The sequence below is a fragment of the Cryptomeria japonica genome, chromosome 1, assembly GCF_030272615.1.
Source record: "Cryptomeria japonica chromosome 1, Sugi_1.0, whole genome shotgun sequence".
Taxonomy (NCBI): Eukaryota; Viridiplantae; Streptophyta; class Pinopsida; order Cupressales; family Cupressaceae; genus Cryptomeria; species Cryptomeria japonica.
Genome location: NC_081405.1, coordinates 326155472 through 326168622, shown reverse-complemented (window position 1 = coordinate 326168622; position 13151 = coordinate 326155472).

Here is a 13151-nt window from a genome sequence, read left to right as displayed (position 1 = left end):
GAAAAGAGTTAAGTTGTTGATGAGTAGAGCTAGAGATTCTTTTAGAAGATTCCTTCCAAGGCTATGGGATATATATACACAAGAAAAATAATACCAATTTGAAGAACAACAAGAATAGTTTGAGCAACATGAAGAATAAATGGGTGATCAAGCAGTAGCCAAGGATCTCCCACCTTTCAGACATTTTCATATCCTATTAATTTGAATGTGGGAGATAATGAGCCACCTATGAAAAATATTTCGCCTTTTGTTTTACCTATTTTTAGGGGAAAAACTTTTGAAGATCCCGATTAGTTTCTCTTTGAGTTTAAAGTCCTTTGTTAGACTTATGATTATACATCTTATAACGAGAAGTTGAAATTGTTTCCTTCTACTCTAAAAGAATCAACATTACGATGGCTTATGGGTTTGTGTACTAGTTCAATCTCAACATGGCAGGAGATGAAGATTGTATTCTTGAATAAATGCCAAGATTTTTGTTGGGTGAGAGATAGAAAGGATGAGTTGTTTCGAATGAATAAAATGGAAGATGAAAGTTTGGAAGGTTATGTTGATAGGTTTTTGTTTGTGTCGTGCCTGTGAAGTGTGATACCTGCAGCTGCAACATAAACACTCAATAGATCATTACAAGCATGGTTAGCAAATAAGAAGAAAATGAAAGATGAACCATGACAAAGCAACCTATCGCCTCCTAAGAGATGTGAGTATGGATTTTCTCTTAGATCTAGATAAGCAATCCTAGTGACTTGACTACACCCAGATGGAGGATTTGAAATGATAATGATATGCAAAGATGAGATTGACTATGCTAGATTGATCCAAGAGACTAATTAAGCTAATGATATGCATGATTAAGCTATGATGATGATGTCAAAGTGCCATGTGTCTTAAGGGAAGAATATCCACACCATAGGAGGTTAGGATGTGCAAGTTAGGATAGGGTCGGTTAAACCCAAAGTTAGGTGGAATGGGTTAGGTTAGAGGCTGTAGCGTCCTAAAATTGTGACACTTACAATTTTGACCGTATTTGGGTCTTCACGATGGCGATGCAACACTAAACCTCAATGGAGACCCCGAAACTTGCTCATGACACCAAAAACTGCATTTTCTTGCACCCTGGCCTGAACCTCCTTTGCACCCTGCTGTCCCGGGAGGTGGGACCAGAGCGCCCAGTGCCCTAGTCCTTCAGGACCAGGGCGCCAGGACCATGGCGCCCAGTGCCCTGGTCCCTGGCCCTATTTTGGGCCCGGTCTCCTATGGGACTTCGGGCCTTTTTGTTTGCAAATTGGAAAATTAACATTTCCTGGTCGGCCTAAGGTCAGGAAAATCAGTCTATCAACCCTAATTGACAAGTATATAAACTACATTTTCCTCTTTCATTCGATATGATGGAAAAAGCGTGGAAACTATACTCAAGCATTCAAGCATTCAAGCATTCCTTCAAGCAATTGATCATTCTAAGTCTCCATTCAAGGCTAAGTGTTGCATTCAAGACAAGGATTCAACCATTGAAGAGGAGATCACTTACAACACATTACATGCTACAACATACAACATACAACAAACAACAATATCTATACCTTCGCACATAAGGATACAAACATCCTTACAACAAGGTACTAGTACTTGTTTTACATTACATTTACAGCATTTCTCATTTCTTGGTTAATTCCAAAACCGAGGTTTGACCTAAGGGCAAACCCCTAATCCCTAACCCCCCAATCATCTTCACTTTTCTGTGTGTAGGTTGCAGGTGCGCAGCTGAAATTGAAGATCTGGAATCCTTGTGCAGAGACGAACAGATCCCCCTTCGTTTCGCGGATTTTTTGGAGGACCATGTGCACGTCGGGCGCCATCGTCCCGTCAACTTTTGCTCAAATTTGCAGGACAGCGCCGTATCAACATTTTACTGCTAATTCCAGGTCCGCAGCTTCATCCTATATCCCTAACTCAGTTTATAAGCGAATCTTTCTCACTTTCTATGCATTCCTAGTTCAATCATTCTATCTACATTCTTTACAAAAGAGGGTATTCTTGCTGTCTTAACCCTTGAAACTCATATAGAATCCAATCTTGCATTGCGTGGGATTGGATCTTGTGGGTTTCAACCCCTCTTTTGAATGTAAAGTCTCTCCTAAGTGAAAACCATCAACCCTAGTGACTCTCCCTTCTCTCTCCTCGGAGTTGGGGAGGGGAGAACGACTAGGGTTCGATTTTTCTGCTTTACATTTTGGTGAACCCAACGTGAACATCCTTTCTGATTATTCATAGTTAGATCTGAAAATTGGATTCCTTGATTACATTTCCATGTTTGATCTTTTGCAAAATTTTAGAGGTTAATTGCATAAAAACCCTAAATTTTCTTTTTAAGTAATTAAACTTGTGAAATGTTTAATTGTTGATGCTTGTTTCAGATCTGCCCTTCTATTACAAATTATCAATTCATATTTGTGCTTTGATTTTGAAAATTAAGTGGTTAAGTGTCAAAACCCTAATTTTTGAAACCTTCTTGATTCAACCTTTGTCCGACAATTTCACTGATCAAAACATCTCCAAATCAGCTGTAACTTTGGATTCCGCAATAAAATCACAATATCTTTCATCCCTGAAAATTTGGAAAAAAGTTGCAAGGACCGTGTGCACTCCGAGCGCCATTGTCCCCGACATTTTTTCTGAAATTTTGGGAGTGAGATCTTACTATATTTTCCTGCTAAAATCCAGAATTTTGGCTGATTTTATCAATTTTAACACCTTCAAAATTACAGTCAAAGTTGGTCTAGTGATTGCTTGGATTGAGGCTTCTAATCATTCAAAAATTGTTGAAATTGAAATTTGTGTCAAAATTGTGTTTCTTACTGTCCTAAATCTGAAAAGTGTGTTATCATTCATTCGAAATTTCAGTGATTTATTCAAATTTTTGCAATTTGTGACTTTTGAAATTAAGTGCTTAATTACAACAACTTTGATTTCCGCTTTTAAAATTGAATTTTGCGTGAAATTAAGTCAACTTTCAAATTTCAAAACTTACATTGCTTTTGGTATTCCCTCTAAAATCATAAAATTCAAAATTTTAGTTTCCCTCTCTTTTTCAAAATTCAAATTTTGCATTTTTCGACAATCTTGGTAGGGTTCAATTTTGAGATTGCAACTTTAATTTGGCCTATCTACAGATCGTAAAATCACTCAATTTTTTCAGGTTAGTTGTAAAATCATCATAACTTTCATCCTTGCAAATTTTGAAAAAAGTTGCGAGGACCGTGTGCACCCCGAGCGCCATGGTCCCGGACATTTTTTCCGAAATTTCGGGAGATTGTCCTGATTGTATTTAACAGCTTAAATCTGGAAGATTGGCTGGTTTTACTGAAATTTGCTACCTCTAAAATTCAAAATCTTCTCTCTCTCTAGTGCATGAGTTTTACAACAATAAGCCCTACCTACACTATTCCCGTTAGACGAAGCCTTAGAATTAAGTCTTTCCAAGGTTTAATTACTGAGGAGATGGAACCTAATTTGAATGGTCTTTTTAATGAGGACATGGGTAATTCCCCTAATCCTCTTAATGATGAAGAAGCTCTCCATGAGGTTTCTGTAGAACAACTTTCAAAATTGGATAACCAATTTGATGATTTTCGACAATGGATGTCTCAAGAATACCCTGATAGTCAAGCTCTTCCTTTAATTGAGGGTCTAAAACGTATGCTTCAAAGTGATAAGAATGGAATTGATATTTTGCATGGTATTGCACACATTGTGGATTCAAATGTGATGCCTATGAAGAGTTGTGCCGAAACCTTAGGTTATACACAACCTCCTACTCAAGTCAATCATTCTATTCCTTTGATGACTCCTATTGCTAGTATACCTACTTTTACATCAAACATAATGACTACTTCAATACAAGACATTCCTCCTATGATCACTAATCATGGGGGCAATCCCTCTTCTTCAATCAACCCTCTTCCTTCATTCAATCCAACTTCTTCATTCATTCCTTCAATGAGTGTTCCTATTATATCACCACAAATGAACATGACACAAGGGGGCAATTCATTTTCCATTCCTCCTTGTAGTGTTCCTCCTGTCCAATCATCCCCTATGACTAACTATCATAGTGTCCCACCACCTTACTCTCTACCTTCTTTCAATAACATAACACCTCCATCACAATCTAACACGTCTAATATGAATTCTTCGACTAAAGCGACCATTAACAATCTTGCACAAACTGTCTCTTCTTTACAGCAACAAATTGCCTCTATGAATCAATCTAAGTTTAGTGTGCCCACATTTGATGTTGCGAGTCCACTTTCTCTTGACATTGTTCGAGCTATTCCCCCTAAACATGTTGAAATTCCGCATTTGGAGCTTTATAATGGTAAGGGTGATCCTCTGACACATGTTAAGACCTTTCAAACAATATGTACTGATTTTGCTTATGACCAAAGGTTGCTTGCAAAATTGTTTACTAGAATATTAAGAGACAAAGCCCTACAATGGTATTGCTCGTTGCCTTCCTATTCTATTACTTCTTTCGAACAACTTGCAAATGCTTTCATTCAACAATTTCAAAACAATATAAGTCCTAAAGTTACTTTGATTGATTTAATGCATTGTAAACAAGGTGTTAAAGAAAAAGTGACTAATTTCATTGGTAGATATAAGCATTTGTATGCTCAAATTTCCTTTCCAGTGCCTGACAATGATATTCAAAGAATCTTTATTTCTAATTTACAAAAAGATATTCGAGACAAACTCCTATTTTCTGAGTTTACTTCTTTCCAACAGTTGTGCGCAACTCTTCACAATTATCAACTGACTGTGAGTCAAATGGAACAATCACATCCTATGACTCCGAGTGATAAGGGTGATAGTAGTCAACAACCATTTGGGAAGTTTAAACCGAACAGAGAGTCCATTAAATTCAATGAAAACATCATCAACAACAATGTGAATGCAGCATCAGGTGTGTCTCCTATTTCTAAGTTTTTCAAGAGAGAAAGAAAGTTTACTCCTTTGAATGAATCATTGCATAGTATTATGAATAAGTTATTGGAACAAAATGTGCTTACTCTTCCTCCTATAAGGCAAATTGATCCTGCAAAGATTAATTCACCCTATTTTGATAACAAATCTTTTTGTCAATTTCATCGTCAACCTGGGCATGATACTGAAAAATGTTTTGCTTTAAAGGGGAAAATTCAAGATTTGATTGATAATAATACTATCTCTGTTTCTGGTGTGAATGATAAAGGCAATACATCTATAGCTCCTCCCAACCAAAATCTTCAGATTTTCACTGATCCATTGCCTTCTCATACCTCTAATGCGATTGATACTACTGATTCCTCTGTCTCACCTGATGATCTTGTGTCTATGACTCCGAATGTGATTAACTTTGTGGAGCAGCAGAAAATCCCTAAAGAACTTTCCATCACCTTTGATTCTAGTGAAACTATCAGGGCACTTGATGGTCCTTTATATATAGTTGCAAAAGTCAAAAATACACCTTGCCGTGGAGTGCTTATTGATCCTTCTTGTATGGTTAATGTCATTACTGAAGAACTTCTTTTTACTTTGCAATTGAATCAAGTGATCTATGACAAAACAGATGTGGTTGTGAAACTATTTGATGCATTTTCTTCTCCTGCAATTGGTTCTATTACATTACCTATTGAGGTCCGTAACAAATCCTTTGATGTGAACTTTGCTATTATTCCATCTTCCGAACAATTTCATGTGAAGCCAGGCTATCCTTGGCTATCTTCCATGAAAGCTATTGCTTCTCCTATTCACAAGTGTTTGAAATTTCCCCATAATGGTGAAGTTGTTACTGTCAATCATAGTCTCTTTAAACCAGCTAAAAGAACTTCTAGCGTTCCTCTTGATTACTTTTGGCCTAAACAATTCCAATCTCTTCCTCCGCGAAGTGATCATCTTTTCAAATCTTATCAAAAGTGGAAAACAGATATGATCCTATCTCTAAGTGAACCTAGAACACCCAAACTTGACATTCCTATCATTCTTGAGAAGGAAGTTCTTCCTTTGAAAGATAAAACTAATGTCTTTCCTCAAGAAGATTCCCAACCCATCCCTATGGATGTGACTATGCCTATGATTAATAAACTTCCTAAAAGTAGACTTATCCCTCCTCGTCATGATGGACTTGGTCTCCTTCCAAAACCAAATATTCCTCCTTTATATGGAGCAGTTCCTCTTCCTTCCTCTTATGGAGAGAAGAGACCTTCCTCTTCTCCTATTGTTCAGCCTAAGAGACCACAACCTAAACACCCAAGTGATAAGGATGAGAACATTCCTCCTCCTCAATCTTCGCAACTTCCTACTAAGACTAGACAAAATCATTCTGCACGTGAACACCGACGAAAGCGTCGTCTTAGAGCTCAGGCAGCTGCTTCTCAAACCTTGCAATCCCCAAAAACACCTTCAACAAGCATTATTCCATTTTCTCCTCAGCCGACGATTGAGCTGAAATCTCCTAAACATAAGATGCATGATGGTCTTGATCCTGTGCGAGTTAAAGATCCTATTTTTATAAATCTTGATGATGATATAGATGAAAATGTTATTCATGATGCAAATGTTACTCCTGTTCATTCTGATAGTGAATATGAACTTGTTGATATTGATAACCATTTATCTAATGAATTTTCTAAAGCACTTATCCTAGCTCCTAGACAAGAACACCTCGGCTTGGGATATGAACATAGCCCTTGTTTGGATCTTGTGATAGCTCCATCTGTTGTGTTGGATGTTCCTCCTCTAGCATGTTCCCTGCCTTCCCGAAACATGGATCAGCAAGATCGGCGGGTAGATGACGTGCTAGACTAGTTTCATTAGCATAGCAGATTCTCTCCTCCTCTCTTTCGTTACCTCTTCTATATGTTACTCTCATTCTTCTATTTGTTGTCCTTAGTGTTGTCTACTTGAGGACGATGCAAAGCATTGAGATCTCTCAATCTCTCTCATGTTGACTCAAAAGACACATGTGTTCCCTTCTTCTAGGTGACCTTCCTTGATTGGGGAATGAAGAACGATTATGCATACATACATATGATATACATGAATTATCATACAGCATACTGACCCTGAGGAAAGCGAAGTCACCTCGTGCTTTGTGTTTTGTGTCTATTATCCTTGGGCTTATCTCACACTTGGGGGCTAAATCCTTGTGATAACGTGCTCCTTTCCTTTCTCATTTCTTATATGTATCACTACCTTAAAGAAATCACCCCCGGTGAGGCGTGTGCGATCGCTTTAACGTAGGGGGGCATACATCCCGTTCATATCTTTTCAAGATACTTGAAAATTTCTTGACAAATTTAGCTTTGTCTTGAAAATTTTTGATATCTTTCTTGCATGACTCATAGTGAGGGAACCTTGCTACTGATAGTCATGGTTCTCCCTCGTGATCTTCCCTTTTACCTTGTCAATCGAAGTTGTAAGATCCTTAGTCCACTGGGGGCTTGGTGTATCTTGCCTCCTTGACGTGGTGAAAGTTTTTCAATGTTGTTTCCTTGTACTTTACCGGAAGTATGAGCTTACGCTTATACTCCCGCTAAAGTGGGGGCTAAATGTAGCGTCCTAAAATTGTGACACTTGCAATTTCGACTGCATTTGGGTCTTCACGATGGTGACGCAACACTAAACCTGAATGGAGACCCCGAAACTTGCTCATGACACCAAAAACTGCATTTTCTTGCACCCTGGCCTGAACCTCCTTTGCACCCTGCTGTCCCGGGAGGTGGGACCAGAGCGCCCAGCGCCCTGGTCCTTCAAGACTAGGGCACCCAGTGCCCTAGTCCCCCAGGACCATGGTGCCCAGCACCCTGGTCCCCCAGGACCATGGCGCCCAGCGCCCTGGTCCCTGGCCCTATTTTGGGCCCGGTCTCCTATGGGACTTCGGGCCTTTTTGTTTGCAAATTGGAAAATTAACATTTCCTGGTCGGCCTAAGGTCGGGAAAATTAGTCTATCAACCCTAATTGACAAGTATATAAACTACATTTTCCTCTTTCATTCGATATGATGGAAAAAGCGTGGAAACTATACTCAAGCATTCAAGCATTCAAGCAATTCCTTCAAGCAATTGATCATTCTAAGTCTCCATTCAAGGCTAAGTGTTGCATTCAAGACAAGGATTCAACCATTGAAGAGGAGATCACTTACAACACATTACATGCTACAACATACAACATACAACAAACAACAACATCTATACCTTCGCACATAAGGATACAAACATCCTTACAACAAGGTACTAGTACTTGTTTTACATTACATTTACAGCATTTCTCATTTCTTGGTTAATTCCAAAACCGGGGTTTGACCTAAGGGCAAACCCCTAATCCCTAACCCCCCAATCGTCTTCGCTTTTCTGTGTGTAGGTTGCAGGTGCATGGCTGAAATTGAAGATTTGGAATCCTTGTGCAGAGATGAACAGATCCCCCTTCGTTTCGCGGATTTTTCGGAGGACCGTGTGCACACCGGGCGCCATCGTCCCGTCAACTTTTGCTCAAATTTGCAGGACAGCATCGTATCGACATTTTACTGCTAATTCCAGGTCCGCAGCTTCATCCTATATCCCTAACTTAGTTTATAAGTGAATCTTTCTCACTTTCTATGCATTCCTAGTTCAATCATTCTATCTACATTCTTTACAAAAGAGGGTATTCTTGCTGTCTTAACCCTTGAAACTCATATGGAATCCAATCTTGCATTGCATGGGATTGGATCTTGTGGGTTTCAACCCCTCTTTTGAATGTAAAGTCTCTCCTAAGTGAAAACCATCAACCCTAGTGACTCTCCCTTCTCCCTCCTCGGAGTTGGGGAGGGGAGAACGACTAGGGTTCGATTTTTCCGCTTTACAGAGGGATGGTTAAGTTAGGTGGTTAGAAGTTAGGAGGCATGTGGGTAATTTGAATTTTAAAAATTTAAATAATAGGAAAAGACTAATTAATTCTCAACAACTCATAAATTGATTTGATTTAATTAATTAGGGGACTAGAAGAATTGATTGAAATGGGGGAAAGATTAATTGATTTGAACTAATTAGTCAAAGGAGACCATGGAATGAACTTAATGAATAAATCCTTAGATTTATTAATAAGTAGATGAAAGGGATAATTTAATCAAATTGCCTAATGAATTCAATTAAATTAGGAAGGGGGATTAATTTAAATAATTGCTTATTTAATTAATTATATTTAGAACATTTTTAGGTGTATACAGTTTGTATGTAAAATATGTGTTGATGGAATCAATTATGAAATTAGTAGGACAATTTCCTAAGGTGAATTGATGATGAGTCTAGAGAAGCTTTGAATTTGATCGGAAAAGGAGATATCAATAAGATTCCTTAGGAAGATATTATTGGTATATGCAGAAATTACTCTAGGACCAGAGTTGGAACTAGAGATTCTAAAAGGAACAAAGCTTTAGGTCCTTATGTATCGCAAGTAATGGAGGAAATAGCAAAATTGAAAACTGATATACTCCTTCATCTTAATACTCAGATAGAAACACTAAGCCCTTAGCCATTTATTGTTCAAAATGTAGGGGAAAATTATTGGATATTGTTGGTCATTGTAGATGTTAGGATATGTTGTTGTCATTGATGTCAACATATTCCTATGATTTGCTCTGGTGTGGACTGATTGGGAAGATCTTATGATCTCGTTTGCAGTGTTGTTTTACTAATCATTGTATTGCAGAGTTCAGTCTTTCCTCTGGTATATTCCGATGTGATCAGATCTTGTGCTAACAATCTGGGATATTGTTTGGGATGATCTTTTGTATCTTCATTTTAGATGGATCATGATTTTGTGTTCCTCAAGTTATCTTTCTTCATGACAATTGCTGATTAGTTGTATTCCTAAGCTTCAATTGTTGATCGATGAAGATTTGATAAGTGGTGTTGGTACAACTATTCTTGTTGATTCTAAGGTACTTTATGGTGTTTCCTAGTTGTATCCTATTTGTTTTGGTGATCTGCATTGATTGTTGTGCGAGTTTTTTATGGTTTCTATGAATCAATGATGATTTTCGTGTTATGCAGTATTTCTGGTGGTGTAGCGTGTTGCGGTTGATCTCGACAAGATTTTTGGTGGAGTTGTACATTTGGAAATTTGTTTTAGGTCTATGTTATGTAGTGTTTATCATTATATTGGTCTGGTGGTAGATCTTTGTATCATGTGATGTAATTTTGTATTTGAGGATTGAGGGTTTAGCCGACCCTGTTATCAAGGTTGATGAATTGTATATATAGGTGAAATATTCATGTAATTTAGGTGTCATTTTTGTGTCTACATTATTAGAGAGTGGTGTATGTGTGAACAAGTGATTTATCCTTCGGTATTGTGATTGTGTGGAGATTGGTATTGCTAAGAAGACAATTGTGCTTAATTGAAACAGTAATCAAGCATTTGGAGATGTTATTCCTTCAATTCATTTCATTTGGATTGTAATCTGAATCTTGTTGTAAGCCAGTGAGACTTCCTTGAGAGTTGTAGCCTTCTAGGCCATTATCTTTTGAGCAGTGAGCTCTAGGCAATGTGTTTGAATGCATGTGCGTTCCCCATTATAATATTTCACATACTACTATAGAGTATTATCTTACTGTGGGTAGGTTCCCACCGTGGTTTTTACCTCAACTGGGTTTTCCACGCCAAAATATTTGTATTGTGTGTTGTGTTGTCAATTTGCTTATCTTTATTATTGTTGCAGTGTATCAGATCTATTTTTGTGATTAAGTTGGTAGATCTGGTGAAGACTGATTCACCCCGCCTCTCAGTCTTCCTCCTCTTTGTTGCTAACAATTGGTATCAGAGCTAGATCCTCTAAAAGAAGCTTAATCGCTTGAGGAGATCCAGGATGACAACTCAAGGTGTTATCTTTAAGAAGGACAGTTTGAGGTTTGATAGAAGTAACTATTCTATATGGAAGTACACTTGAAATGTCTTGGAGAAGATTATTGGAAGATTACAAAGGATACCTATTATGTTCCTCCGAATGGACCAACTACTCCTGATGAGGTCAAGGAAGTTGAACATAACATTAGAGCTAAGGAAGCATTGCTTAATGCCCTGACTAATTCTAAGATGATAAATGTAATGGGACTTCAGACCACACATGAGATTTGGGAGAAGCTTGAAATCCCATATGAAGGTGATAAACAAGTGAAAGTTGCTAAGTTACAGAGTTTGAAAGGAAAGTATGAGATGCTAAATATGGGAGATGATGATAACATACACTCTTTCATGGCTACGGTGAATGAGCTTGTCCTAGGTATCAGATGTGTTGGTGGAACCATTGAGGAAGATGAAATTGTTGCTAAAGTATTGAGATCTTTGCCTCCTGCCTACAAAGATAAGGTTGCTACTATTGATGAGATCTGGAGTGTGACTACAGTGACAAGAGATATGTTGGTTGGAAAGATTGTTACATTTGAGCTGAGTGAATTAGGAGAATCACATGGAAAGTCTGAGACAACATTTAAAGCATCAACATTTGTATCTGGTAAGAAGAAGTATGATCCTAATGAGTGTAGAATATCTAGATATGAAAGAGAGAGAAGAGAGATGGAAGAGAAAGAAAAAGAGATGGATGAGCTTGAAGCATTGATTGCCTGGAGATTGCCTAAAGGAGTCGATAAGTATGATGGAAAACTACCTTTGAAATGGTTCTCTTGCAATAAGATAGGACATTTTTCTTCTAGATGCCTGGAGAGAATGACTAAGTATGGAAGACATGATAAGTTTGATAAGCATGATAGGAATGATAGATATGAGAAGCATGTGAAGTATGATAAGCCTTACAAGCCTAACCAGAAGTATAGGAATCAAAAGAATTGTTATTATGTTGTTGATGAAGCTATTACAGATGAAAAATCAGAAGGAGATGAAGTTGTGTTTATTTCCATTAAGGAAGATGGACCGGTACCTGTTGATTCCACAAGCTGCACTATTGAAGAGAAAGCTTTAGCTACTAAAGCTGAAGAGAAAGATGATTGGGTGATTGACAGTGGTTGTTCCCATCATATGACTGGTGATAAAAGTAAATTTGTGAGTATGGAAAGGTATGATGGTGGAATAGTAAAATTTGGAGATGACAAAGCATGTGTGATCCGTGGAAGAGGTGTTATGCCTTGCATATCTAGTCCCATCATTTTCATTTTTAGGAAAATGTGGGTCCCCTCTTTTGTCTTTTTTCTGTTAGTTTTTCCTTTGCTTTTTAGCTTTTTAGCTTTTGTTTTGTTCACCTCGAAACCCGGCTTCCCTATTTCTTGAGGTGGGTTGTTTTCTTGTTCTCATTTCTTTGTTCAGGAATCTGGGTCCCCGAGTTCCCGATTTTCTCGTTTGTTTGTTTGTGTAGCCCCGAAAGTTTGGGTTTCCGAAGTTCTGGGTCATGTTTTTGTTTTCTTGTTTGGAAGTTCGGGTTCCCGAACTCCCGAGTTCGCTTTGTGTCATTTTGGAGCATCACTTCGAAACTCCGGGTTCCTCCCGGAGTCCCGAAGTGTTTGTTCGTCTTTTGGTTTTCACCCCGGAAGTTCGGATTCTCGAACTCCCAGTCTATTTTTTGAAAACTCGAGTCCCCAAGGTTCCGAGCCTGTTGCTTGTGTGTCTTCATTTTCGTGTGTGCGTACATTCTTGTTGGTCGTTTCCGTTGTCTGGTTGTCTCCGTCTTTTGTAGGTTTAGGTTAGCGGAGGCATAAAAGAGATCAGCAAAATCCAAAAAAAAATTGAAAAACCCCAAAAACCCTAAAAAGTGAAAAATACAAAATCCCTAAAAATCGAAAAAGTTAAAAATTCAAAAAATTGCAAAATAAAAAATAAAAATAAAAATTGAAAACCTTTAAAAAAATAACAAAAAATCAAATATTTGTGAAAAATACAAAAAATAAAATAAAAAGAAAATTAAAATTTATTTAGATTAAAATTAAATATTAAAATTGATAGAAATTTATATTGATATTTTGATTATTTTAAAAATTTAAATTTGTTTAAATTTTAGCAATGTTAAAATTTGAATTAATTTTGACACTTAAATATATTGAGAATATTAATATAAATTTGTGTTTAAATTTTATTATTTAAAGTTAATCTTCATAAGTTTTAATAAACTTGCATTAAAAATTAAT